Here is a 27,714-nt window from a genome sequence, read left to right as displayed (position 1 = left end):
TCTCCCAGCAACAGGAGGTAAGGCCATCCAAGACCATTCTTCCTAACTCGTAGTGTTTTGTTTTGTTTTTCCTCCAACAGGGCTTCCTATAAACACTTTCCTTCCATTTAAAAAGTTGATTCTAAAAAATCTCTGGAGCTGTGTTTACATTTTTAGAACCCTCATACTCTCAAATCTTCCCAAATAGCAGCAGTTTTCTCACCTAAGAAATTCTTTAGGTTTCGTTAGCATCACTCAGTGCCTAATGTGTTCTGTACTGGTAGACCCTGCCATTCATTCAACAAACACCTGAGGATGATAAGATACTTCTGTAGTCTTCCTGCCTGGCAGGGGAAGACTGGAAAAGACACAGCCATTAACAATGTATCACTGTCCTTGTGGATTCCATATCTAGTCTTCTCTGAAATCATCATATGTGACCCTTTAATGTTTTCTTTAGTTTTATTTGCTTTGCTTCTAAAGTGCATCATTTTAAATTAATTAGACTTTTTGTGGCTAAATGCAAAGAAAAATGCAAAGGTTTTCCTAGGATCTGTTGAGCTTTCTTGTTGACCATCAAATCAACAAGCAAATAAATGTGATCTTAAGGAATGTACTTTGAGATTTCATTGAGATCTGAGATTCATTTATACAAATTTAACTTCACAATGAGTTGTCCTATGTATATTATCTATGAAAAAGTTTTGGAAAGACCTGAAGAATTGTCTTGCCTTTTGACTGGACTTAGCCTCCTCTGGGAGGAAGCCACAGCCTTGGATGCTTCATGGTGATGCTAGATAGGCTGGCTACAGGGGTCACCCAGGAGTCCTCTTGCTAAGTTTCCTGGTTTAGAACTCATTTGACAAACGTGATTCCAATTTTTGGAAATAATTCACAACCATGCTGTATTTTTTATTTTGCAAATGTCAAACATCACAGAATTGAGAAGGTAGAATAAATTTGAAGCCTGCTTGATTGTTGAGAAAATTAGAGTTCAGGTAATTGTAGAACTAGAATCATCTACTGGGCCCAGAACTAAAACAACTTGCCACAGCTTTAATGGAAAGGGGTGCATATGCCCCTTCAAATCACTATGTTTATATCCTTTGGATAAATATCTAGTAGTGCAATTGCTAGGTCATAGCGTACCTCTATTTTTAACTTTTTGAGGAAACTTCATACTCTTTTCCAGAGTGGCTGTACCAGTTTGCATTCCCACCAACAGTGTAAGAGGGTTTCTTTTTCTCTGCATCCTCGCCAACATCTGTTGTTTCCTGACTTGTTAATTTTAGCCATTCTCACCAGCGTGAGGTGATATCTCATTGTGGTATTGATTTGTATTTACCTGATGCCAAGTGATGTTGAACATTTTTTCATGTGTCTGCTACCATTTGTTTGTGTTCTTTGGAGAAATGTCTGTTCATGTCTTCTGCCCATTTCTTGACTGGATTTTTTTGTTTTTTGGGTGTTGAGTTTGGTAAGTTCTTTATAGATTTTGGATATTAGCCCTTTATCTGATAAGGTATTTGCAAATATCTTCTCCCATTCCGTAGGTTGCCTTTTAGTTTTGTTGACTATTTCTTTTGCTGTGCAAAAGCTTTTTATCTTGATGAAGTCCCAATAGTTCATTTTTGCTTTTGTTTCTCCTGCCTTTGGAGATGTGGCTAGCAAGAAGTTGCTGCAGCTGAGGTCAAAGAGATTGCTGCCTGTGTTCTCCTCTAGGATTTTGGTGGATTCCTGTCTTACATTTAGTTCTTTCATCCATTTTGAGTTTTTGTGTATGGTGTAGGAAAGTGGTCCAGTTTCATTCTTTGCATGTGGCTGTCCAATTTTCCCCACACCATTTACTGAGGACAATCTTTTCAACAAAGAAAGTTTTAAGTCAAGGCCTCACTAATTCCTACAGTATTAGTAATGCATCTCAGTTTTCAAAACTAACTTATTTTTAAAAGCTTAAACTTAACCTAAAAGATTTATAATGAAAATAAACTAGAATGAACAAACGTGAGAAATGCTCCTCTTTGAATTAGGGAACAAGGACCTTGAGCTTTCCAAAAAAAGTACATCTTCCCAATGTATTCATGGTGATGTGGCATAAAAGATCCATTTAATTTATTTAAAACTACTTTAACTCAGATCATCACTCTGAAGTACACTACCAAAATGTTAATTGAGAAAAAGTGAAAATAGTTTTAGTTTACTCAATATCACATGCTAGAAAAAAGTTTGCATGGGAAAACACTGAAGAGGTAATTTTTTAATACAGATTTCACAAACCCATGGTGCAAAATGGGTCCCACAGCTTCCTCTAGAGTAATAATTACTTTTCATTGCTTGTTGGCTGCCTGTGAAAATTTGATTGCAATAATTCAAATGCTCCTACAAAACTAGCATATCCACCCATGCTGTTCTGACCGCAGCAGCCAGCCCCATAACACCCGTAACAATGACTCACAAACTGGCTCTCTAGGCCACTGTAAGAGGACTGGGCCGACACTCCCATGCCTTGCATCATCTGGCTGCTATACTCCCCATTGCTGACCCCAGTTGTGGAATTCAATGTTTGCATGCCATTTTTTTTCAACTTTCATCAAATTCAGTTTGTAATCTCAACTTTAAATTGATCTTACTGCTAATCAAAATGTCTTTATGGCAGAAGTGGACTAAAGTACCAGGCTGATTTGGGGAAAAAAATAATTTTATCTCTAATGGAGAATTTGCAGCATCTTTTTCCAACATCTTTCATCCTGCCTTCACAGCCTGAATCATTCATCTCACAAATATGTTGAGTACCTAACATTTGCTGCTTGGAAATTTATGCTTTTCTTAACATATAAAGATGACAGACAGTCATTAGTCTATCATTAAGATCTAAAATGTATTTTCTTCTAGCCTCAATGGTAAACTCATGCAGTGTTGTTTTCAAGATGCCAGTTTGAGGCCATGAGAGAGAGAAAAGAGATCCATACAATCACCTGACCTGACCCTTGACTCATCATGAGCCAGCCAATGAGTTTTCATGCAAAAACACAACACTTTTATGCAGTGCCTTTAACTGTGGTTTATCGGTAGAGATTAAATTATGGAACCACTAGCTGCATTACCAAATTTAGTCAAAGCATTTGCAATGAACTTTCTTTCTGATTCAGCAGTACTGAATTTTATTTTGTCTTTCCCGATTAAACAAAATGTCTCAACCATGACTAGGAAAGGAGGGAGAGGGGGAAATCAACCACTGAACCTTTCCAATATCTGGACAAACCTCATCTTTTCAGATTATATACCATACACACACACACACACACATATAATTTCTGTGTAAATAGTGTGTGTATACATTAATGCCTGAGGACTTGGAGGAGGTGATGACAGAAAAGAAAGCATGGGTTTCAGGGGCAGTCAACAATGCTCTCTCTGCTTTTCCTGTATTGAGGTCTGCTTCCTGGCACTTCCCTCAACTATGACAAATTCTGATGGCTCAGGCTTTGACTTTACTTCAGAACTTTTACATTTCTTGTGTTGAAAATCTGTTTCCCTTGCCCATCTTCCTTCAATCTGGTTCTAATTCCTATGTTGCAACTTGACAGTCAGTACAGCAGGTAGAATAAAAAGAGTTACACGTTTGAAGCTCTATTGCCTAACTAGGCCTTGCAGAGGCTGGGTTGGTGGGATGTTCTCTAGACATCACTCATAACACAGGATTGTCTCACCGTGAATGGTCACTTGCAAAGATTGGGTCTGCCTAGAATTAGCCAAAAGGTTTGTGGAGTTTCTATGTGGCTTATTGATTTTTTTATTTAGGTAAAATTCATATTCGTAAAATTCACCATCTGATCTGAAAGTGTGCAATTCAGTGGCTTTTAGTACATTCACAATATTGTGCAACCATCACCACTATCTAGTTCCAGAATATTTTCATCATTCATAAGGAAATTCTAAGCCCCTTAAGCTGTAACTCCCCCTGCCTCCTTCCCCCGACCCCTGGCAACCACTAATCTGCTTTCTGTCTCTATGGACTTGCCTATTCTAGATATTTCATATAAATGCAATTATATAAAATGTGACCTTTTGTCTGGCTTCTTTCACTTGTCATGATGTTTTCAGGGTGAATTCATACTGTAACATATAGTGGTACTTCATTCCTTTTCATGGCTGTATTATATTGCATTATATGGATATACCATATTTACCCATTCATTATTTGATGGACATTTGGACTGTTTAGCTCTTTTGAGTACGTGGTGCCGCTGTGAACATTCATGTACCAGTTTTTGTTTGAACCTCTGTTTTCATTTCTTTTGTGTCTATACCTAGGAGTAGAATTGCCATGTCATATGGTAATTCTGTGTTGAACTCTGCGGAACCTCCAAACTGTTAACAACAGCAGGCGGTACTGTTTTACATTCCTACCAGCAATGTATGAGGGTTCCATTCTCTGAATGTTTACCAAAACTTTGTTAATTTCCAATTTTTTTTATTATAGCCATTCTAGTGGATGTAAAGTGGTATTTTATTGTGCTTTTGACTTGCATTTCTTAATGATTAACAATGTTAATTTTTTTTTTTTCATGTGCTTATTGACCATGTGTTATCTTCTTTGGAGAAATGTCTGCTCAAGCCCTTTTATCCATTTAAATTTTTATTTTATTAAAAGAGTTTATTTATTTATTTGACAGAGAGAGAGAGCACAGCAGGGGGAGCAGCAGAGGGAGAGGGAGAAGCAGGCTCCCCGCTGAGCAGGTAGACTGATGCGGGGCTCGATTCCAGGACCCTGGGATCACGACCTGAGCCGAAGGCAGACGCTTAATGACTGAGACACCCAGGCGCTTCTACCCATTTTTAAATGGAGTTTTTGTTCTTCTGTTGTTGAGTTGTAAAAGTTCTTTATATATTCCAGATACTAGACCCTTATCAGATATATGATTTGCAAACATTTTCTCCCTTTCTGCAGGTTGTTTTTCACTTTCTGGACAGTGTCCTTTGATACTTCTGTATGAGTTGTACAGAGCTGGCCTCATGTGAAATTTGAAGGAGTATTTTTAGTCAGTCAGTGTCTCTCTCTCTCTCTCCCCTGCCTTTGCCCCCTTTCACTTTTCTTCACTCACTTCCAGTTTCTTCATTTCTCTTATACTATAGTCTCCAAGGACAAGAAAAAAAAAAAAAAGCTTTCCGATAAATTCATTCACACTGGGGTGTAAATGACTGATAAGGCCTAATGACTTACTCTCCCACCAAAGGTGGCAGCATGTCAGTAACTGAAAAGAAAGCAAAGGAATTCATGAAATGTCAGACATTGATAAACATAGTGGGCTGAGATCATGGGACACCTTTCTATTGCTCCTGAAGTCACACTAAGTTAACACCTCCAGTTCTACTTAAAGTAAGGATTCTAATCCCAGATCTGAGGTTTTACAAAGCCAATCATGTCCTCCATAAAACTCTGTACTAAGCCTGTGGGGCTTCTGTGGGCAGCCACTGTGCCAAGCACATTGGTAATTAAGCCTCAATGTGTTCTGTTCTTAAACAGTCTGTAGTTCAGATGCTTTTAGAAAATAGACACTCTCCTTGACTCTCACTTATAGGACTCCTAAGGTCACCTCTGAGCTCTCATCCTTATATATCTCCAGAGCACCATGAACTCCACTGAACATGGTTGCATTTTCTTATTCCTGAACCATATTGTCCTGGGGTTGAAATGAATCTATAGCCTCTTAGCCTTCCATGCCTGCTTGGGCACCCACTGAGTCTTCTCCGTCATTCCCTGGACATTCTTCGTTTTAATATCACAGAGGCTGTTGACAGCTCTATGATTATGCTTGAAGACAAAACCTAAATTACCCTAATCAGCCTGCTCTGAGGCTGGCAGGTATGTGGTGCTGTCACAGCGAGTTGGTGATATACAATCTGCCATGAATAGAGCTTTTTTCCAGCTGCTCTGGCAGGGCCACCTGCCGTCTGTGCCCCACTTCCTGCCAGGAAGCTCTGTGACCTTCAGTGGCCAATGCCAAGTGATTAGAAAACTGGTAGCATTTGTGCCAGGACCTTGGTCTCTGTGGGTTTTGTTTGCTGCGACAGAGAATCAGGAAGTTCCAGAAAAGAACTACAGGGAAATTTTCTCCTTATCCAAAGATACAGGGTAAGGATTCTGCCTATACGAAGGTAATGAGAAGTAGCTCAGGGCAAATCTTTCCTTTCCCAGACTTGTGCAAATAAGATTTGGCCAAAAAATCTCTCAAAATACGCAAGCACCTTTGAGCTGCTTACCCATTCAGCAATGAGAAAAGAGACAGAAGAATCTAGTAAGATAAATCTAAAAGTTAAAAACCAGATCAGTTTAACAATGAATAATTGGAAAGTGAAATTTTTTAAAAATACCATTCCAAAAATGTGAAAACACAGGGATAAGTCTGACAAAAGATGTGTAAGATCTGTGCAAAAAAAAAAAAAAAAAAAAAACTAAATAAAAATAAAAACTGAGAAATTAAAGAAGACCAGAATAAATGAAGACATACATCATATTCATGAATCAGATGATTCAACATTGTAAAGATGTCAGTTCTCTGTAAAATGATCTATAGACTCAAAACAATCCTAATCAAAATCCCAGTAGACATCTGTAGAAATTATTGAGTTGATTCAAAAATTTGTATGAAAGTGCTAAGGACCTAGAATAACCAAAGCAACTTTGAAAAAAAGAAGAAGAAAGTTGAAGGGCTAATGCTACCTGATTTCAAGACTTTGAAAGCTACAGTATGAAGATATTGTGGCAATGGTGTAAAGATAGATCAGTGGAACAGAATAGAGAGTCTAGAAATAGACCCATTCACATATGGACAGCTGACTTTCAACAAAGTTACAAAGACAATTCAATAGAGAAAGTATAGTTTTTTCAACAAAAACTGCTGGAACAATTGGATATCCAGATGCGGAAATATGAATCTTGATCCACAGTTAGTACGATATGCAAAAGTTAACTCAAATGGATCATAAACTTAAAGTTTAAACCTGCAAGAGTACAAAACTTCTAGAAGAAAACATAGGATAAAATGTTTGTGACCTTGGGTTAGGCAAAGATTTTGATCAATAAAAGAAAACACTGCCAAGTTAAACTTCATAAAAATTAAAGCCTATGCTCTTTAAAGATAACATTAACAAAATTATCAGACTAGATACAAACTGGGAGAAAATATATAAAATATGTTTTTCCTAAAGGATTTGCATCAAAAACATGTAAAGAACGCTCAGACTCAATAATAAGAAAACAAACAATTGCAAAAATGCATAAAAGATTTGAATAAAGTCCAAAACATTTAAAAAGAAGACCATTATCATAATCAGTGTCAAGAAAGAACACACCCACACTCAGCCCTTTAGTACCATTGTCTAGAACAGCTGCAGCAGGAATAGTAACAACAAGCAGCTCTGATTTGGGGAGAGTTTCCACCCAATCCATTGTTTCACCTAAAGGTTCTCAACCTTTCCAAAGAAGATACAAAGATAGAAATAAACACATGGAAAAATGTTCAACATCATTAGTCATTAGGGAAGTGTAAATTAAAACTACAGTGAGATACCACTGCATACCTATAAGAATAGCTAAAATTAATAAGACTGACCATACCAAATGTTGATGAGACTGTAGAAGAACGGGAACTGTCATAAACTGTTCACTGGAATGTAATTTGGTACAACCATTCTAGGAAATACTTTGGCAGTTTCTTAAAAAGCTAAAATACTGAGAGATATTTTCACACCTTTGTTCATAGAACTATTCACAGTAGCCAAAAGTGGAAGCAACTCAAATATCCACGGGCAGATGAACAGATAAACCAAGTGTGGTCTATACACACAATCGAATATTATTCAGCCTTAAAAAGGAAGAGAATCCTGTCACATGCTACAACATGAAAGAAACTTGAGGATATTGTGCTTAGTGAGATAAGCCAATCACAAAAAGACAAATACTGAATGATTTCACTTATCTAAAATAGTCAAGTTCATAGAAACAGAAAGTGGAACAGTGGTTACCAGGATTTGGGGGAGGGGGGAAAGGGAGTTGTCTAATGGATATAAAGTTTGAGATTTACAAGATGAAGTTTTGGAGATCTGTTTCATAATATGTGACTATACTTAATATTGCTGAACTTTGCACTTAAAAGTGGTTAAATTTTAAGTTGTGTAAAATTTAATGGTAAATTTTATGTTGTGTATTCTTAACCATAAAAATGAAGAAAAAGTTAAACATTCTTACTATATGATATAGTCATTCCACTGCTAGGTATTTAACTTATGAAAAATGAGAGCACTTGTCCATACAAAGACTTGTATAAAAATGTTCATAGCAGCCTTGTTTATAACATCCAGAAGCCAGAAACAAGCAAAATACCTATGAACAAATGGATGGATACACAGATTGTGCTATAAACATAACAGTTTCTGGACTCATGGTTCTGTTCCGTTGGTTTATATATCCGACCTTATGCTGGTATCACACTGTCTTGATTACTGTAGTTTTGTAGTAAGTTTTAAAATTGGGAAATATGAATCCTCCAACCTTGTTCTTTTTCAAGATAATTACCTATTTTGAGATTGCATTAAATCTATATATCAATATATCACTAACAATAGAAATCCAAAAGTCTCTCCCAGAAACCTCTATAAATATTAAACATGCCCTTCCATATTTTATCATTTTACTAATACAAGCCATTTTCTTTTTACTTTGTTCCTAAACTCTGGGTAATCCCTTTCATGAACTTAAAGAACTTTTGAAGTAGATTTACCCATCTTTCTCATTTGACATTATTTATCTTTATTACTTTCATATTTCATTAAAAACCTAGCCTTTCAGGGGCACCTGGATGGCTCAGTCAATTAAGTGTCCAGCTCTTGATTTCAGCTCAGGCTGTGATGTCATGGCTCGTGCGATCCAGCCCTGAAGTTGGGCTCCATGCTCAGGTGGGAGTCTGCTTGAGATTCTCTCCCTCTGCCCCTCCCCTCATACATGCTGTCTCTCTTTTTCAAATACATAAATCTTAAAAAAACAAAACAAAACAGGGGCGCCTGGGTGGCTCAGTTGGTTAAGCGACTGCCTTCGGCTCATGTCATGATCCTGGAGTCCCTGGATCGAGTCCCACATCGGGCTCCCTGCTCAGCAGGGAGTCTGCTTCTCCCTCTGACCCTCCTCCCTCTCATGCTCTCTCTATCTCATTCTCTCTCTCAAATAAATAAATAAAATCTTAAAAAAAAAAAACCTAGACTTTCACTTTTAGTTTCTTTAGGTTTCCCTTGGAATCTGCCACAATAGTTCTAAAAAGAAGATGGTAGTATATGGCTCTGAAGCCCACTACCAGCGTTTCTTCTTCATTGCTGTGTTGCCTTCATTTGAGACCCTTGAAGATAACGACACTGTGGGATGAGCTATAGCAAATCCAGCTCAGATCCTGTTATGTTACTACAGAACATCCCAAGAATGCCAAATTTGTGTGTGCTAATCCTGAGCTTGCACAGGCTTGCTTGGGCTTCCTGGAGAAGCCTCTTGATGGCTTTGGACCTTGCAAGTTATTGGGCTGCAAAAGGGAATAGTGACACAGGAGACAAGGACACATGGAGACACTTTCTTAATAAAGCGTTGACCTTCTCTCATCCATAAGGCCTCAGTGTCCTTACTGTCTGTCCTGTGTCAGCAAAGAACCCAGCACAAAGCAGTATGCCCGACCAGGAGGCTGGAGTGGTGGAAAGGCAAGACCACGGGGTTGGGGTGGGGGGGGAGATTGAAGGGAACTTCAAGGACAGAAAATTAGCCCTGTGAAGCATGTCTCCTCCTTGCCTCTGCTATGTTGCCAAGCCAAGAAGCAACTGTGTAGAAATTGGAGGGCTTGTTGTTGGCTGGAGGTCACCAAAAATAGAAGATTCAAGAATGTTAATGTGCAAGGAGTGATGATGAATTCCAAAACATTTAAAAAGAGGACCATTATCATAGTCAGTGTCAAGAAAGAAGACGCCCACACTCAGCCCTTTAGTACCATTGTCTAGAACAGCTGCAACAGCAAGAGTAACAACAAGCAATTCTGACTTTGGGAGAGATTCCACCCAATCCATTGTTTCACCTAAAGGTCTTCAACCGTCCCACCCCAGAATCTCACCATCATGCACCATCATTTTTACTCTCAGCCTTCAGGAGGGGAACTGTAGCCCAGGACATGGCTGACAGCTTCACTTGGAGAAGACTTACTCAGTGCCCTCTAAAGTATGTGGTCTTCGCTTTCCCTGAAGTGGTTTGCCTGCCAGGCTTCTGTGGTTCCAAAACAGTGGTATCTGCTAACCCTGTATTCACCTAAGGGGGCATGTTGTCTCTACTCTGAACTAATTTCCATGCCTGTCCTGCTGCCCAGTTACCTCCCCCTTTTTAGGACCTCAGTTTTCTCGTCAAGAGGTTGGCCTAAGTTGGCTGTTAAGTTCTTTGCACATTGTGTGTCCCATGACATTTGGAAAGTACTCGGCTTGGGATCTCGTGCCAGCTTTTGCCTGCTCTTACCAGAGCTTTCCCCACTTTAGGTGCCCAGACCAGAGACCTTGAAGCCATCCTTGATTCTTCTCTCTCTCTCACACACACCCTTTGTCTAATCCAGCTGCTGATGCTGTCAACTCCACCTTTAAAATGTGTCCCATATCTGGGGCGCCTGGGTGGCTCAGTTGTTAAGTGTCTGCCTTTGGCTCAGGTCATGATCCCAGGGTCCTGGGATCGAGCCCCGTACCGGACTCCCTGCTTGGCGGGTAGCTTGCTTCTCCTTCTCCCACTCCCCCTGCTTGTGTTCCCTCTCTCACTGTGTCTCTCTCTGTCAAATAAATAAATAAAATCTTAAAAAAAAATGTATCCCACATCTAAACACTTTTGACCACCTTCAACCCCCTAACCTTCATCTCTCACCTGCAGTATTGCCCCAGCCTCACCATTGGTCTTTCTACTCCTGCCCACTTTGGTCAATTCTCAACTTCGCAGCCAGAGTGATCCCATTACAGTGTGAGTCAGATCACATCACTCCAATTAAAACCCATCAAGCGCCCTATTTCACTCAGAGTAGAAGCCAAACACCTTCCAGAGCTTTTAAGACTCCTGCCTCAGGGCCTTTGCACTTGTTGTTTTCCTTGCTTCTACACTTTATGCCAAATGTCCACATAACTCACTCCCTCACCTCCCTTGAGAATTTATTCAACTGTCACCTTCTCATTTGGGTCTACCATGGCAACCCGACTTAAAATGGCAATGCCCCCTACATTCCCTATCCCTCAGCCCTGCTGTACATCCTCCATAGTACTTCTATCACACCATGTGTTGCATTTGTTTTCTCCCTACCTCAATTAGAATATTTGATCAATGAGAACAGGGATTTTTGTTTCTTTGCTGCTGTATCCCCAATGCTTAGAACATAGTCTGTTGTTCTTGGAAGACACTTGGAAGGCTCTGAGAACTATTTAACTGGATTCATGAAATGAGGAACTGCAAGTTCTTTCTTGCACGGAAGTATGGAGGTAGAGCAGTTTATACTTTCCTTCCCTCATTCCTCAGTCTCATTCCCTTATCTTAGCTTACATTTGCTGCTCATTTCTTAAACGTGATATTTCTTGGAAGTGGCATGAGGAGGGACCACATTCCAGTGGCAGTCTGCAGGGCTAGTCCTTGGACTAGAAGTATACCTCATATTACATAACACTGCATTTCTCTAGTGACAAATTCACTCCAGCCTCTCTTCTGTGTCTTGAACTTATTTGTATGGCTGGCATTCTTAGCTCGTGTTAGAACTTGCCTGTTTGGGAAGCCAAAATTGAGATTTGGGATTCAATATTTTGAAAGTCCATGACAAATACCCAAATAAATCCATCCAAAATGAGCTTCCAGTCCTCTTTAGTTTTGAACTTCAAATCCAAAACGTCTTTTGAACATCTAAGTGGAGAGGTTCAATAGGAAGTTAGATATATGTGCCAAAGTCTGTAAGGAATGAAAAAAATGGTCTGTTAAAAGAGTCATAATGATGAGAGCCTGTATGTAGAAACTTGAGGTTGAATCAGATGTAAAAAGTATTTAAATATAATCTCAATTACTCCCTACCTCGCTCACTCTTTCATTCATTTATTCACTCAATATCCATGTGACACAGTCTCTTCATGGAGTAACCTTCAAACAAACACAGCAACCAAAACTAAACTTAAAAATGATTTTTACTTTTATTTAAGTTCAATTTAATTAACATATAATGTATTACTAGTTTCAGAGGTAGTATTTAGTGATTCAGCAGTTGCATATAACACCCAGTGCTCATTCCATCAAGTGCTCCCCTTACTGCCCATCGCCCAGTTACCCCATCCCCCTCCCACTTCCCCTCCAGCATCCCTCAGTTTGTTCCCTATACTTAATAATCCCTTATGGGTTTGATTAGAGAAGAGGACCCAGAAGATCCACAAAGCATCCCACCCCCCAGCTTCCTTCTCTTGCTCCTAGGGAGGGTACCACACACCCAGAAAATGAGTTCTTCTTTCTCTCACATTGGGATTTCCTGGTGAACAAAATTCCCCACTTCATTATATGTTACAGTGACAAAGAGAGACAGTGAACCAATAGTTGTAAGTAGCTCAGAACTCCTATGGAGATATGAAGAGAGTTATGCTCTAAAACAGAAGTTCTCAACACGATCTATATATTACCACCTGGGGCTATTTTTTAAAGTACTGTTATCCATACCCATCCTAGATAATCAAATTTAATTGGTCCAGCATAGGCCTGGTAATAATTGGTTTTTAGAAGCTCCCCCAGTTTATTCTTCTGTGTAGCCAAGGTTAACAATGAATGGCCTAAACAAAAACTGTAACCTAGTTTATTTGTTAGGCCACCAAAATGCAGTGATTTTAAGTTGAGATTTAAGTAATAATGAACAGATGAAGTGAGAAGTAGAAAGATGTGAGGGAGCATTCCAGGCAATGGGTATAGCCATGAAAACCATGCTAGAATGGAAGTTCTGGTTTTAGAAAGCCAAGAGCAGCCTCTACAGCCATTTTAGCTGTTCTTTAGTGTGGAGGAGTTATGCCCAAAAGAAGAACGTTCCTGATTTCCCACAAAGCCATATAAGAAATGACCTAAAGAAACCATGAGAGACTCTGGACTCCAGGAACAAAACTGAGGGTTACAGAAGGGAGGGGGGTGGGAAGGTGGAATAATCAGGTGATGGATATTAAGGAGGGCACATGTGGTGATGAGCACTGGGTGTTATATGCAACTAATGAATTGTTGAACACTACATTAAAAACTAATGATGTATTTATATGTTGGCTAATTGAACTTAATAAAAAAATAAAAATAAAGTAGCTTCTAGAACACATAATTAAAAAAAAAGAAAGAAAACACACCATCATATAGAGCTGGTCCTACCTCGGGACTGATTGGGTATGTACCTAACAAAGGAATAGGTCTTTTCACTTCCCTGAGTAGATACAGATTTAGTTCGCAATTTTTGCACATGTAACTACTGTGTTTGGGATTAATACCTCAGGACCCCTCAAAAGGAATGCTAATGAATATAATTCCACCTTGGGGCGCCTGGGTAGCTCAGTCGGTTAAGCGTCTGCCTTCGGCTCAGGTCGTGATCCCAGAGTCCCAGGATCGAGCCCCACGTTGGGCTTCCTGCTCAACAGGGAGCCTGCTTCTCCTTCTGCTCCTCACCTAGATCACTCTCTCTTGCTCTCTCGTGCTTTCTCAAATAAAGAAATAAATAAAATCTTTAAAAAATATATATATATATATATAATTCCGCCTTGACTTTGAGTTTTCAGAGATAAAACCAAGACCCTCTGGGGACAGGATACTGGAACTATCCCATAAAAAGGTGTTCATCCTGAGCAGTTAACCTATTTGGTGAGACAAGAGGTAGAAAATATCACATTAACAAAGAAAATGCAGGATTTGACTTTCATATTACTAAAAGCTACAGGAAAGAATGACCTTTATTACACTTTTCCCCATCTTCTGAGGAGCAGGGGCCATATCTCCATAGTAATTTTAACCCTCACAGCCTCTGAACAGAGTTTTGTTCATAGTATAATTATGTCTGGGCCACAGTTTGATTGGTGTGCAAATCTCCATCCCCCCCTCCTTCTAAACATTTTTTGTTTATCTTTGGCTTTTGTCCTTGTCTTCCAATTGCTAATGGTTTGGGAGAATTAATGGCCCAGGAGATAAACAGGTTTTGTTTCTGAGCATAAAGGCTTTATGGTCCTGCCAAAGAATTCTTTTTCTACACTATGTATTTCCCTCTTTTGCTGATGATGAAAATGATGCTTGCAGGAAATATTCATCTTCTCGTATGCCTTATGCAAGTCATGCAGGAAATAGAAATTAGAATTACCTTAAATCCTTGCACCATATTGTGTCTTTACTTCAACCGTTATGGTATCGGGGACAGGGGAGAGGGAGAGGAAAGTTGTTAAAATAACGTGAACTTGGAGTAGAACTTGCCAACATAAACATCTTTTGAATTTCTTCTTTACTCTGAAATGAATCATTTGAAACAAATCACCCTGTCATAACACATATTTTGTTTTACCAGGCCAAAGAGAAGAGATTTATTTTCAAACTGGAGCAGAAATTTGGGGTCACAAACAAAGCTTAGAAGTGTTTAGTGCTCCCAGAACATTTGATGCCACCTCTTTGAATTCATATAGTCAATAAAATACATATATTCAACTCATCTAGTCAGTATATTTTAAAGCAGCTCACCTTTGTATATACCTTTGTATATACACATGCAAGCATTAACTTCTCATCAGTTGCCTTGAGGGATGGATGGGATACTGATGGAGCTGCTTTCACTAGAAAATATTTGCAAGGTAACTTTGCTTTTGAAATAGTAGAGAGAGAAAGTAGTTTTCTTTTATTTTGTAAGTATTTGGGTACTTGTTACGAAACAGATACTTGGAGATATGGATAAGACATGATATGTGGCCTTGAAGAGCTTTTATCTGAGCTGGGCCTTGGAGCATGGGTAGGAGCCAGCCAGAAGGAAGGAAGAAAGGGTATTCCAGGTTGGTGGGGGGGTGGAAATAGCATGTTCAATGACACAGAAATGTGCAAAACTCTAGAAAGTTCCAAGAGGAAGGAGATCTTCAGAGTATTTGGAACACTTGATTCATGTAGAAAAAGATGGAAGTCAAGTCTAAGATGATGAATCAGGAGGCAGCAGAGTATAGTGGTTGACAGCACAGTCTGGCCTGAGGTCAACTCCTGGCCTCTTCATTGAATAGCCTTACTATCTGCACCTTTTTCCCTCATCTGCAAAATTAGGATGATAATAGTATCTCATGGGGGCTGAGAATAGTGCCTGGCCTGATTGCCAAATTAAAGCAACAGTTTATCCTGAGATGATGAGGACTAATGCTAAAATGATGTCAGTGGGAAAGAAAGGAAAGGCCAATAGCAAGATATGTTTCTCAGGCGTATTTAAAAGGCTTGTCAAATGATTGGATTGGGGTGGGTGAGGAATAGAACAGGAAGGAAAAGGTCAAGAATGGCAATTGCGTTTTTAACTTGAGAAACCCTAGATGGTAGGGCCTGTGGTTGAGGTCAGAATATAGAAGGTGGAGATCTATTTCTATCATGTTGTGTTTAAGGTTCCCACATACCAACCAGGTAGAGGCCTCTGTTAGAAATTAGTGATAAGAGTTTGGAGTTTGAGAAATAATAAAAATAATAAACACAGTTATCAGTATAGAAATGGTCATTGAAGTCAAAAAGGAACTTTAAAATGTGAATATGTAGAGCAGGTTTTCTCAGCTTTGGTGCTATTAACATTTTGGGGTGGCTAGTTCTTTGTAATGCTGGGGGGTGGGGGGCTAGCCTGTACATTCCAGGATATTGAGCTATATCCCTCACTTCCACCCACTAGATGTCAATGGCTCTTTCCCCCTTTGTCAACAAACAAGGATGTCTCCAGATATCACCAAAAGCCCTCCCCCATCCCCAGGGCAGGGAATGTGGTGGAGACTGGTCCCTTGTTGAGAACCTCAGGTGCAGAGTGTGGAGGGGGAAACTTGGGCAAATTATGTTCAGTTTCTGAATACATTAATTGCAAATAATCGTAGAAGTAACATAGATGTTGTTGTAAGAGGCATTCTGAAGCAGTCAAGTGCTGAGCAAATGGTACTTACTATGATTAGCCAAAGTTGAAAAATCCTTGTGTATTATAGGTGAAACGGTGGGATTTTGGGGAGCCTTTCTTGTTATAGGAGTGGTTTGGGTCATTACAAAGGATATTCATCCATCTTCATTAGTGTGGGCAGTTCCTCCTCACCTCACACACATGCTCAATTTCAGATGGCGAAGCCAAGGCTCCAAATCCTAAACTGCTCTTAGTCAAGGCTGCACTGGCTGTTTAGCTGGATGAAGTATTTCAAGTCCCTCTTGTATTCTCAGCTTCTCAATTCTTTCTGCTCCTCCTCTATCCCCAATAGGGCAAACTGATGCTAATGTCAGACAACATGTCCACGGCTATTCATGAATCTTGGTTGTCATAGTTGCTGAACATGAGATTTGTGATATCATATATCTTGGTGTTACTAGGAAATATTTTTAAAAAGGCAAACAAAAACAAAGTCAGACCCTGGGTCCTGGTTTTCAACATCAATAAATAATTCCCTGTATTCTCTTTCACACTAGGCCCTTTTCCACATACAGTTCAGCTATATCTCAAAGGAGGGGCCTTAAGGACCAAATGGCTCCTGTAAATCAAGGAACTTGCTGTAGAAAATGGCATAATCTCTATCTAGAAACTATTCCCCACAGCCTTTTGCCTTGGAGAATAATCATTAGTGAAGCGGGAACATTGCTCTTCTTATTTTAAATCTGTTTCTCCTCTTGGATGTACCTGAAAGTTGTTGGTCTTTTTGTGTGTTTTTTGTTTGTCTCTTTATTTTTCTCCCCCCACTTCCCAAGGAGCCGAGATATACTTCCTGCAACTGAGAGTCACTGTTCACTCAACCAACAAAATCTGGCCTCCAGCTAAGGTAGAAGGCAACTGGCTGTGAGTGCCTCAACCTGTTGAACCTGCAAAGGCCCCACCTCCCACACCACTGGCCATCGCATGGAAAATTCCTGGGCACAGAAGGGTCAGCCTACGGACAAGGAATCAGCCAGCCGTGCTCCTCTGGGCACAAGGACCTTGGCATCTGGCCAACCACTGTCATTAAAAGTGGGGGCTTTTATGTTAGTTTTTCTTAAGTTCATGTTTCGGGCAGCTTTTTATTATGATGTGATTTTTTTTTCCCCCCAAGGCCAGGCCTCCACCCTCACATCTTTGGTGGAATGTGTTAATAATTTGCTCTAGGGAGATGAAAGCCTCTTTGATACAAGTAGAATAAACACATGGAACACTGCTCAAAGGTCTAATTTCCACAATAGGAGCCCAGTTTGGGGACTGAGAATTGGACAGAGAGAACAGTCTCATTTCTGAATCACTTTTCTCCCCCAGTGTCCCTCCTTTGCCTCTGCAGCTCTTTCCTGACTTGTCCAGCTTAGGACAATGCCAGCCTGTGCTCAAGGACTCTTCAGACAGTCGGCAGCCAACAAAGGCCATCACTAACTGTTGTGGTAAATCCCTACACAAGTCCTGAAACAGACTGTAAAGGCAATTTCCTTCTGCATGGGGTTACTTTGTGTGAGCCAAGGATCTTTCTAAGTGCTAAATTAAGTGCTTGCTTCATGAAATCATAACATATTAGAGTGGAAAAGACATCACTGAGTCCAACCTCTTCATTTTATAGATGAGGATGTGAATGCCCAGGAAGATTACATGACTTGTCTAGAATCACACAGGTCTTCCAAATCCCAGCGTGGATTGTCCTCAGACCTGTGCTGTTATAATCCCATGGTTCCCAAGGACGGGCAGAAGTCAAAACAAACAAACAAACAAAAACCCTTTTCAGGATTTCTCTAACTGCCTCTTTCTGTGCCCATCCCCATTCTGAGGTGCTTCTCCCACCAAACTCTGGGCACCACCTCAGGAGCCCATGAGCTCTCTAGAATCTCACTCAATTGCTTGATCTCAGTGGTCTGGCATGCTGGAGGGGTCTTACCCATGGTTCTCCAAAGCCTGCATCCTACACCCTCAAGGCCCTGTTTTCTGAAGCCAAATGAATTCCCAAAAAGCCATCCCAGCAGATAGTGAGTCAATGTACTACCATCTCAGACCCCAGGCAATTCATAGAAATTCCTCTTCATTCATAGAAATTCATTTGAACATCCTGAAGCCAGCCTGGAGAAGACTTGAACATGGCTGTGGTTAGTATGTCTTGGTGACCTTTGTACTTGAGGTTCTTTGAAGTTTTGTTTTTGATATTCATTCATTGGTAGGTTTGAGTACTTCAGAGGAGTTGGTTTGAGGGCAACTCAGAGTCTGGTGGAGAGTCCCAGTTAAGGTTTCCAGAGGCCAAGGTCCAGGAAATGCTATCAACTATGCTTGACCTTATGAAGCTATGTAACTTCCCTGTGCTCTGCCTTCCCAACTATAAAATGGGGTTAAAACCTGCTCTAGGGGTGCCTGGATGGCTCATTCATTAAGCATCTGCCTTTGGCTCAGGTCATGATCCCAGGGTCCTGGGATTGAGCCCCATATCAGGCTCCCTGCTCGGCGGGAAGCCTGCTTCTCCCTCTCCTGCTCCCCTTGCTTGTGTTCTCTCTCGCTATGTCTCTGTCAAATAAATTAATTAAAAATAAATAAATAAATAAATAAATAAATCTTTAAAACCTGCTCTAACAATTCTCAGGATTGATGTGAATCTAATTAGACAATGGATATTAAAGTACTTCTTTAAGTAACTGGATAGAAAAGAGTCTTATTATTTATGGTGGTGTATTTTTCATCTAATAATTTTATGGATTCATAAGCAATGCATAAATAATCTTACTTATGGTGCCTGTTTCATTAATGGCAGACTCCTACTTTAAGCTTCATTCCATGCAGCACGAATTCATGTGTTTTTCTACATTATTATGATGAGTTTTCTATGTAAAGGTCTGCAAGACTTTTTTTTCTGAGGCACCCAAATATCCACTTTTCAGCCACTTTGATCCAAAGGTTATTCCATCATTTCCTTTCCAAAGCTTGAAACATGACAGTAATCCTCTTTTCATCCAAATTGTGTAGCTTTGATCTTCATTATCTTAACATTCAAAATATATAGATTTTTTTAATCATCAAAGTCATAAAATGTGTTTTGGCCCAGACACCTCAAGAGACTGAGTTTACTTATTCAGTTTCTCTGTCAGATTTTTCCTTTGTAGCAATTTCCCTGAGTGTCCTGAGGCCACATTCCTCAGACATGTCCTCCTCCTCAACTGCTATCCTCCTTATTCTTCTCCCTCAATGCTGTATACTTAGTCCTCTCTAGAACACAGAGTTCAAGGAATATTTGAGAAAAATCCCACTTATGGGCCAATTGTTTAATTCCTTATGGCTTCATTTCATCTCAAAAACAGAATTTAATTTGTGTTTCTAAATTGATACCCTTTCCAAAGTTGAAATGTCCCTGAGAAAAATTAGCAGTGCTTTTAATCCACTGGGAATTAGTGGCATCTTGACCCTTAATACTTGGCAGCCATGACAGTTTGAAACTTCTGCCTGAAACTTCTTACTGAAATCAGCTCCTTGACCATTTATGTTCAACAAAATAGTAATACTTTTTATTCCGTCCCCGAATCATACCCTTGCTACATGTGCTTTGAGAATAAACTTCCTTCCTCAGTTACCCCCATGGAGAAATGACCCGCAACATGCTGCTCTTCAGAGCCTCAGAAACCTAGGTGCTGAGGTGCCAAATAGGTAGGGAGAACAAAAGTAAGTCACCAAGAGAGCACCAGAAAGAGAGATGGGTAGCTTCTCTTGACCCAGCTATGGAGTTGCCTTTGAAGCCCTGGGAAAACCAGTAATTTTTATGCGTGTGCTGCCTCTACCTAAGCTGTGTCCCCCAAGCTGCTAAGCAAAATGGTGTGTGGTTTCTAAATCCAACTCAGTGAACCTCAGGCTACCGATTAGCTTGAGATTAATTAGTGATGTCCCACAGAAACAGAGAAATCCCACTGACCTCCAAAGAGGGTGTGTGAATTCATTCTTGCTTTTTAGCTTGCTTAAAAGAGACAAAGCATTCTGTAAAATGTTAACAAGGTCCAGCCTTGGGGATTTACAACTGTTTACCCCGAACTGTTGCTCCCGCTGCTAGTATGTCTTGTCCCTTACCCAAGTCCTGCCCTTGTCTCATCCTCCCCTGACCTGATACAATACGAGAATGTCAATATGATGACCCTAATAATGGTCCCTTTGTGTTTATATCATTGCTTTTCACCCAAAGATCCTTCAGCACATAAAGTCACAAAGCCAGGATCCCACTGACATCTGTATCAGCCTGCTGTGCTTCTGGAACGTGGAACACAGGCTTGTTAATTCGTATGAGACTGATGATAGAATACATTTTCCCCACGTGTGGCATGGCAGGAGTTAAGTGATTAGTGTGAGACCAGAGAGGGAATAAATTGTGGCAGAATTCAGCCTGTTTCACAGTAAGCTCTGTCTGTGCAGTTATCTTCAGAAGTCACCCTCTGGTAAGCACCAGATAAATTCTGTTGATACTCACTATTAATTGATAACTGGCTGGGACTTTCCACTACAAGAAAATGGCAAAACAATAGCATTCCTTTGACCTGTACTTTTCTTCTGAATCAAATGAACTCTGGGGCCAGCCCTTTGAGGCAGTCAAGTGCCTTCATTTGTTCAATATGAATTTATTAAATATCTGCTTCCTTTATGGTCTCATATATGGGGAAACAAAAGTACCTTCGCTGCAAGAAACTAGGTGTCTCTCTGGAAAGAGAAAAGATCCAAATGTGGAAATAATAGTTCCAGGCAGTACACAATTAAATGCCAAAACTGGTCGCTCACTTAATGGGTGCCGTGGGGTCCCCAAGAGAGAAGAATGAATGGGAGACAAAGAGGTCTGGGAAAATTCACAGAAGAGTGAACACATTTCTGGGATTTAATGAATGATTAAAACTTACACAGTAAGCTGGGGAACAGACCAGTGTTCTAGGCAGGAAGCACTACTGAACATACCACGTCTTTACAACAGCCTAAACAAAATTTGGGTAAGGTGAAACAGAAGAGACAGAGCCTAGTAGTGGGGGTCACCTGACTGCTGGCCTGTGGCCAGGGAACTGGTGATCTCTCTCTCACAAGTTGGTCAGGGCCTGGTACGCTCCAAGGCTGACCCACACTCTCCTCAGCAAGCCTTGCCTACCAACCCAAGGCCCTCTGAGTCTCTGTAGCATCTCCCATCCAAACCTAGCCTCTGCTTCATCACCCTTCATGTTACCACAGAGGGCCCCAGGAGGTTCACAGGCTTTTCACACAGAAACCGAGGCACAAAACCTCAGGGCCTCCACTGCCTGAGTACTTTATACTGCAGACTGGTTTAGAGGCAGCTGGAAAGTTAGTTTCTTTCTGGGATCCTAAGAAAGTGAAAGCCAGCTTTCTTTGCCATCAGCCCTCCCTCTACCTATTCAAATACCTCCTAGGCCACAAAGGCTTTTTTTTATCTGACTTTTCCCTGCCCCCACCCCCTGTCAGGAGCAGGACTCTCCCCCTGCATCCTATCACTCTCCCACCATAAAACAGCAAATTCATGGCCTTACTGTCCTGGAAGAATGATTCTTTTCTACCCCATGGGAAGAACCAATAGAGTGTCCGAATCTTGGTTTCTTAAAGGAGAAAGATAAATTGTTTTCTTGAAAATCTACTCTCAAGACAATAGCCTTAAAAATAAGTTCTATTTTGGACACCAGAAGCTGACTATTATCTGAGTTTTTATAATTGGAAAAGTCTATTTTTTAAATCCAACTCCTCCCATTCCCCACTCCCCCAGTGAGGCCCATTTACAAAGATACCACCACTTTTGAGCATGCCTAGTCAAAAGGAGAAAATAAAGAAGTCCAAAAGCAAGAAAATAGCACATTCACATTTTCCAAAGTTTTAAATGACATATGGAAGGAAAGTTAACAAGATTTCTTAAACTAATCCAGCCCCGGTGAGATTTCCAAGACATGGAAACTTGGTCTACCTAGTCACCCAAACACCTAAGTGTTTGTTTTCTGTATCATGAAAGCTACATAGGAAATTATGCAAACCATTTGGAAAGAACATGTTCCTTCAGCAGAATGGGCCCTTTCCTTTCCAGATCTAACTTTTGCTTTTAGGTAACTTGTTTATGTTCCAAAATACCTTCAGTGTTAGGAGCACAATAGCCATCAAGCTTATTTTTAGATAGCACCACCCTATATTCTGAGACTCTTTTCACTCTGCTTTACCAAGAGATCTTATCTATTACATTTAATCTGTCCATGGACTACACAAACACCTGATTCACAGCCCTTTGGCAATTACTGGTCTAGTGGTGACCACAATCTATAGAAAATTTTAATGAATTATAATTGAGTCTCTGAAATATGTAGGCCTCTACATAAAATTCAGTTCAGACTAATCAACTGCCATGGGTTGAACTGTGTCCCCCACAAAATTCTTATGTTGAAGTCCTAACTCCCAATGTGACTGTAGTTGGAGATAAAGCTTTTAGGATGTAATTAAGGTTAAATGAGGTCATAAGGGTAGGGGTCCTATTCTGATAAGATTGGTAGCCTTACAAGGCTCTCTTTCCTCTCTTCCACATGTAAGAAGGAAAGGCCCTGTGAGAACACGGTGAGAAGGCAGCCATCTACAAACCAGGAAGAAAGCCCTCACCAGACCCTGCTAGGACCTTGATTTGAACTTTCCAGCATCTAGAACTGTGAGTAAATAAATTTCTGTTGCTTAAGCCATCCAGACTGTGGTGTTCTGTGGCAGCCAGACTAATACACTAATCAACACACAGGATAAGGACGTTTGTTCAGGAGAGAGAGAGAGAGAGAGAGAGAGAGAAAGAAGAGAAGAGAAAAGAAAGGAAAGAAAGGAAAGAAAGAAAAAGAAAGAAAGAAAGAAAGAAAGAAAGAAAGAAAGAAAAAGAAAGAAAGAAAGAGAAAGAAAGAAAGGAAGGAAGGAAGGAAGGAAGGAAGGAAGGAAGGAGGGAGGGAGGGAAGGAAGGAAGGAAGAAAGGAAAAGATTCAGCATCATCTTCAAAGATAGTCTTAAATACCATATTAGAAGTGTGTGTGTGTGTGTGTGTGGAGAAGATACTTTATTTTGCTCTGAAGTATGCGCCTGGATTTGTAAACATGTTTACTGAGAGTAAACTCTCAGTGGTTTCTGCATGTTTATTTTGACTGACTGCCAGAACACAGCAGTTTCTGGAATAGAGCTGCGGAATATGTACTAGCCTAGTATCGAGTGTTGCTAGAGCTTTTTTGCAAATCATCTCTATGAACTTTAGATAATTTCGGTTAAAATATAAGGAATACTGTGGGTTACTCTTAAATAGGATGTTGATAGTAAAGAGGCTCATTCATTCATTCATTTATTTTAAAAAGAAAGCGGTAACAATTGGGGCAATTAGAAAGGGAGTTCTCCTTTCCTTGTTTCTAGTTTTTAAAAAAGCACGTATATGGTTGTACATTTAGTTGGAACTAATACCTTTAGCTGCTTTACCTCTAGTAAGCCTCACAGCAACCTGAGGAGGCAGATTCTATGCTGCCTCTGCCACTTTCTATTCACATGACCTTAGGCTTTAAACTGGTTTTGCCTCAGGTTCCACACTTGGAAAATGGGGACAATATTAATACCTTTCTGTAAGGTTGTTGTGAAGATTACATGCAGTAAAGTCTATAGAACAATATCTGGTATAGAGTATCAGCTCAATCAGTGGTAGGCATGTCAGCATTATCATTACTATTATTTTTATTATAATGGTTATGTTATAGATCTGAAAGCTAAGTCTCAGAGCAATCAAGGGTCCTGCCTGAAATCACATAGCTAGTAGATGACAGATCCAAGGTTCAGATCCAGATCCATCTGATGTCCAAGTCCGTGCTCCACATCGCCCACCACCTTACCCTGTCTCCAGCCAACTGAACATGGGCACTGTGTTCTTTCTTATGAACACAGAGCTGAAGAATACTCAGTTGACTAGAACTCCTGTCTTATTCAGCAGAGGAGTCCTTGCTTTTGGACAGAGCTGGACCTTTCCTTTCAGGGGTCAGCAGCTTGGGTCACTGCCTCAGAGCAGCAGTGCAGAGCTGCCTTAATCTTTCTCTGTCTAGCTTGCAGCCTCCCTTCTCCTCACCCACCTCCTGTATGCTGATAAATCAAAGCAATAGCAACAAAATGGAAAGACTAAATACACATTTCTTTAAGGATCATATGAAAGGGGATTTTTCTTTTTCATTAAACATTTGATAACAACATCTTAGGCTTTTTGATGTTACTTTCCCATATTTTGGACTGGATAAAAGCATGTGACTCATAGAAATGACCATGGGAGGAAAAGCAAATGAGTCACCTTGCCCAGCCCATCTGGAGCTTCCCGTGGCCATGCCCCTGGGAGCAGCATCCCTGCGGGCCAATCCAGCCAGCACTCCTCATGCAGCAGTGGGGGCTGCATAGGACAGGGGTTTCCTCCAGAGACAGTGGAATCTCAGAAAAGGAGTGAGTCAGGGAAAGTTAAACATCAGAGCCTGAAGGAGTTACCCTGTAACTTTTCCAAAAAACATTTACTGCTATCAGCTTAGAGGTTTCTTGTCCATGTTTCATCACTTCCAATTCCCAGGTACACCCCCACGGCAGAACACTCCTCAGTGCTATGCACACTTCAAAGAGTTGCCGTCCATGGTACCCTCCTGCCCTTTTGAGCAAGCTCAAGGCACTTAGATTTGTGTATCTTTCCAACAGATAAATCTCTGTTCCCTTTCTTGTTGTTATTGCTCTATTGGAATCTGTCCAGCATGTATCCTTCTGGTACAAAAGTGCCCTGGTTAAGCCCACACTCCTGGCCTTTGGAGTTGGGAGTTGGAGAGAGAATTGCTACATCCCTCAGCCCACTTTGCCTCAGGTCTTTTGAAATGTCCTCCTTTTATTCATCTAGTGAGGAAACCACATTTAAAAACCTAAGCTGCTGTCCATTTTTGTGCAACCTCAGTCTCTCTCTCGGTGTGCTGTTTCTCTACGTTCATGCCTTGTTTTTCTCAGTTCCAACTTTCATTCCTGGGAGACCTTAAACTTGAACTCCTGCAGCCCTAATTATTTAGCTTATGGACTTTGGGCAAGTTGATCCGTCTGTCTGAGCCTTAGTTTCCGCATCGGGAACAAGAAGATAATAGTTCCGATTTCCTAGCATTGGGTGAGAATTTATAGCTGGGTGAGTTAGGACCATGCTGGTCCTCTCCGGTGGGCTTCTTGCAGCCCACATCATCCAATAACTTCTTTTTCTCCCGGGACAATTCCCCTTGATAGTCACTCAAGGTGATTTAAAAAAAAAAAATTTCCACTCATATCTCTCAGAAGAGATATTTTTTTCTGTCTTTACCAGGATTTGTGATTATGCTATTTCTTTATTCTCTGATACCAAGGGCTGACTTAAGTCTAAAATTGAACCAGTAGCTTATTCCTCTCACCGGAATCAAGACTAAAAATGAAAAATAAAAATAAAAATGAAAAATAATGTCATTTCTTTTGTTGGTATTTTTACAAATCCACTTCAGACTTCTCTCCCACAGAATTTATGCAACTTCTATATAAATGCAGACATGTGAATTGAAAAGCAATAAAAAAGCTGCCATTACATGCACAAGTAAATTTACCAGGAACATTAAAACCCTCAGGTGACTTAAAAAATAATTCTTTAATCTCTGCTCAGTTAAGAAAAAAGCAAACAAAAGATATAAAGCTCTCAATATAATGTTGTACTTTCATTTTGTGACTGTTAATTTGCCTTAGGTATGTTGATTTTTTTCACCTGTCCAGGGTATTAAGAGATAATTTCTTTGTAGACAATTGGCCTGGTTTTAAGTTTGATAATCTATTCCTTCTTTTTAGAATGACAGACAGACTTTTAACACTCAACTCTTAGATATTTGTGCAGAGCTCTCCAAAGAAACAAAGCAGTTATAACTATCATTTAAAATTCACCCAACAATCTCCCCTTCCAAGTAAGTTAATATTCCAAATGCCAACTGTGGAACAATTTCAAATTCAACTAAAAGAAACACAAAGGAGCTGTATTGGGATCTCTCTTTTATTTAAGGTGGGTTTTGTTTTGTTTTGTTTTATTTTGTTTTTATAGCTACACACCAAATCTACCCTACCTCACTCCTCTCCCCCAAATAGCCAATGGTCAACAACCATAAAGTAGGTTATATTTCTGTAAACTGTTCTGCTATCAACCCAAGGACTGTTCTGTTGGTTGAGGCCTGCTTTTCTGTAAAGTGCTCTTAGTCCATAAAAACAATTTTAAGATTACAAGCCCAGCAAGCATTAATCCTAGGAAGAAATAGGAAAGCAAAGTTTTCACATTCAACAGCCAGTGTTCCGGATAGATTATCATCCCTATTCAGACTATGAATTATGACTAAACAAATGATTAGGCTAAAAATAAAATATGTATCTCAATTCTTTCATAATTAGATCATTACTTCTGTGGAGAAAGGGAGTTTCAGATAGAATTGGCTAGTAGTTTTCACCATGATTAAAGCATAGTCTAACAACTGCTGACCCAAATCAATCTATTGAAGTCAGTTGTTGTTATTAACATATTGATGACAAGATATAAAATATCGAAAAGATTAAATCATTATGCAGACCAGAGAAAGCAGGTGTAAGCCCCTTTGGAGGCCAGGCAGCTGAGTGAGTGAGGCAGACTGGAGGGTGAACTGGAGAGCTGGCCTCTGGGTAAGGGGACAGCTGTTACTTCATTCCAGCAATATCACGTCAAGTGGAAATGCTGGTCCAGAAGATCTGTGCGATCTTCTGATTTTTTGAAGAACCACAAAATAATAGATTTTTTTTTTTAGTGTGAACTCTGCTTATATTCAAATTTTTAAGCTAATTTGAATTTTTAAAGGATTCACTACCAGCCCAAAGGAACCAGAGCTGGGGATAACATTCAGCTTCTGTGCTGCTAATATGTGATCTTTAATTTAAATTATATGGCAGACACTGGCTGGTTGCTGACTAAACTTGTTTCCTCTCCTTTGTGAGCACACAGCTAAATTCTATTTCTCAGTCTCCCTTACAGTCAGCCCAAAAGAATGTGGGTGGAAGCAATGGCCGTCACTACCATGCTCTATCCTCCACTCCCTCCCTTTCCTCCCTTCTCTGCCAGCCCAATGCAGAGGATCCAGGATGACCCCAGAGTCCCAGAAGATGGCATAACCTCCAGATGTAAGGACTCCAAACGCCCTCATGGAGGAGACCCTCCCTCCCCATTCCTCCACCTCAGAGAGCCTTGCATTGGACTGTAAGATCAAGAAATAAACCTTTTTAAAAACCCTTGAAATATTGGGGTTTTTACAACATTTAGCTGATCTTGGTTAACACAGTTTAATAATTTCTCCATTATGTGTCAATAAGGGGGGTGGGGGTTGTTAGCCCAATTGGATCTTTAAGCAGTGAAACCTAAAAAATAATGAAACTGTTTTTTCATGCTGAAGAGGTACATGGAGAAATAATCCTAATATTTTAAGTCCACTTTGTTTTTTTGAGATCACAAATGGGAGTATGTTTT

At 40.1% G+C, this 27,714-nt stretch overlaps 1 protein-coding gene across 1 annotated transcript in view; it reads left to right on the top strand.

Moving 5' to 3' along the window:
* Positions 1-27,714, top strand: part of ANKRD55 (ankyrin repeat domain 55) — a 267,455-nt gene that overhangs the window by 59,505 nt on the left and 180,236 nt on the right. Inside the window, exon 3 of the mRNA XM_035014447.1 lies at positions 22,740-22,851. The gene's annotated coding sequence lies outside the window, so the exon portion shown is untranslated. The remainder of the gene's footprint in view (positions 1-22,739; positions 22,852-27,714) is intronic.

Source organism: Mirounga leonina, unplaced genomic scaffold, assembly GCF_011800145.1.
Source record: "Mirounga leonina isolate KUSES-001 unplaced genomic scaffold, KU_Mleo_1.0 Mir_168, whole genome shotgun sequence".
Classification (NCBI taxonomy): Eukaryota; Metazoa; Chordata; class Mammalia; order Carnivora; family Phocidae; genus Mirounga; species Mirounga leonina.
Note: the sequence above shows the minus strand (reverse complement) of the source record. Positions and strands in the feature narration are given on the sequence as shown.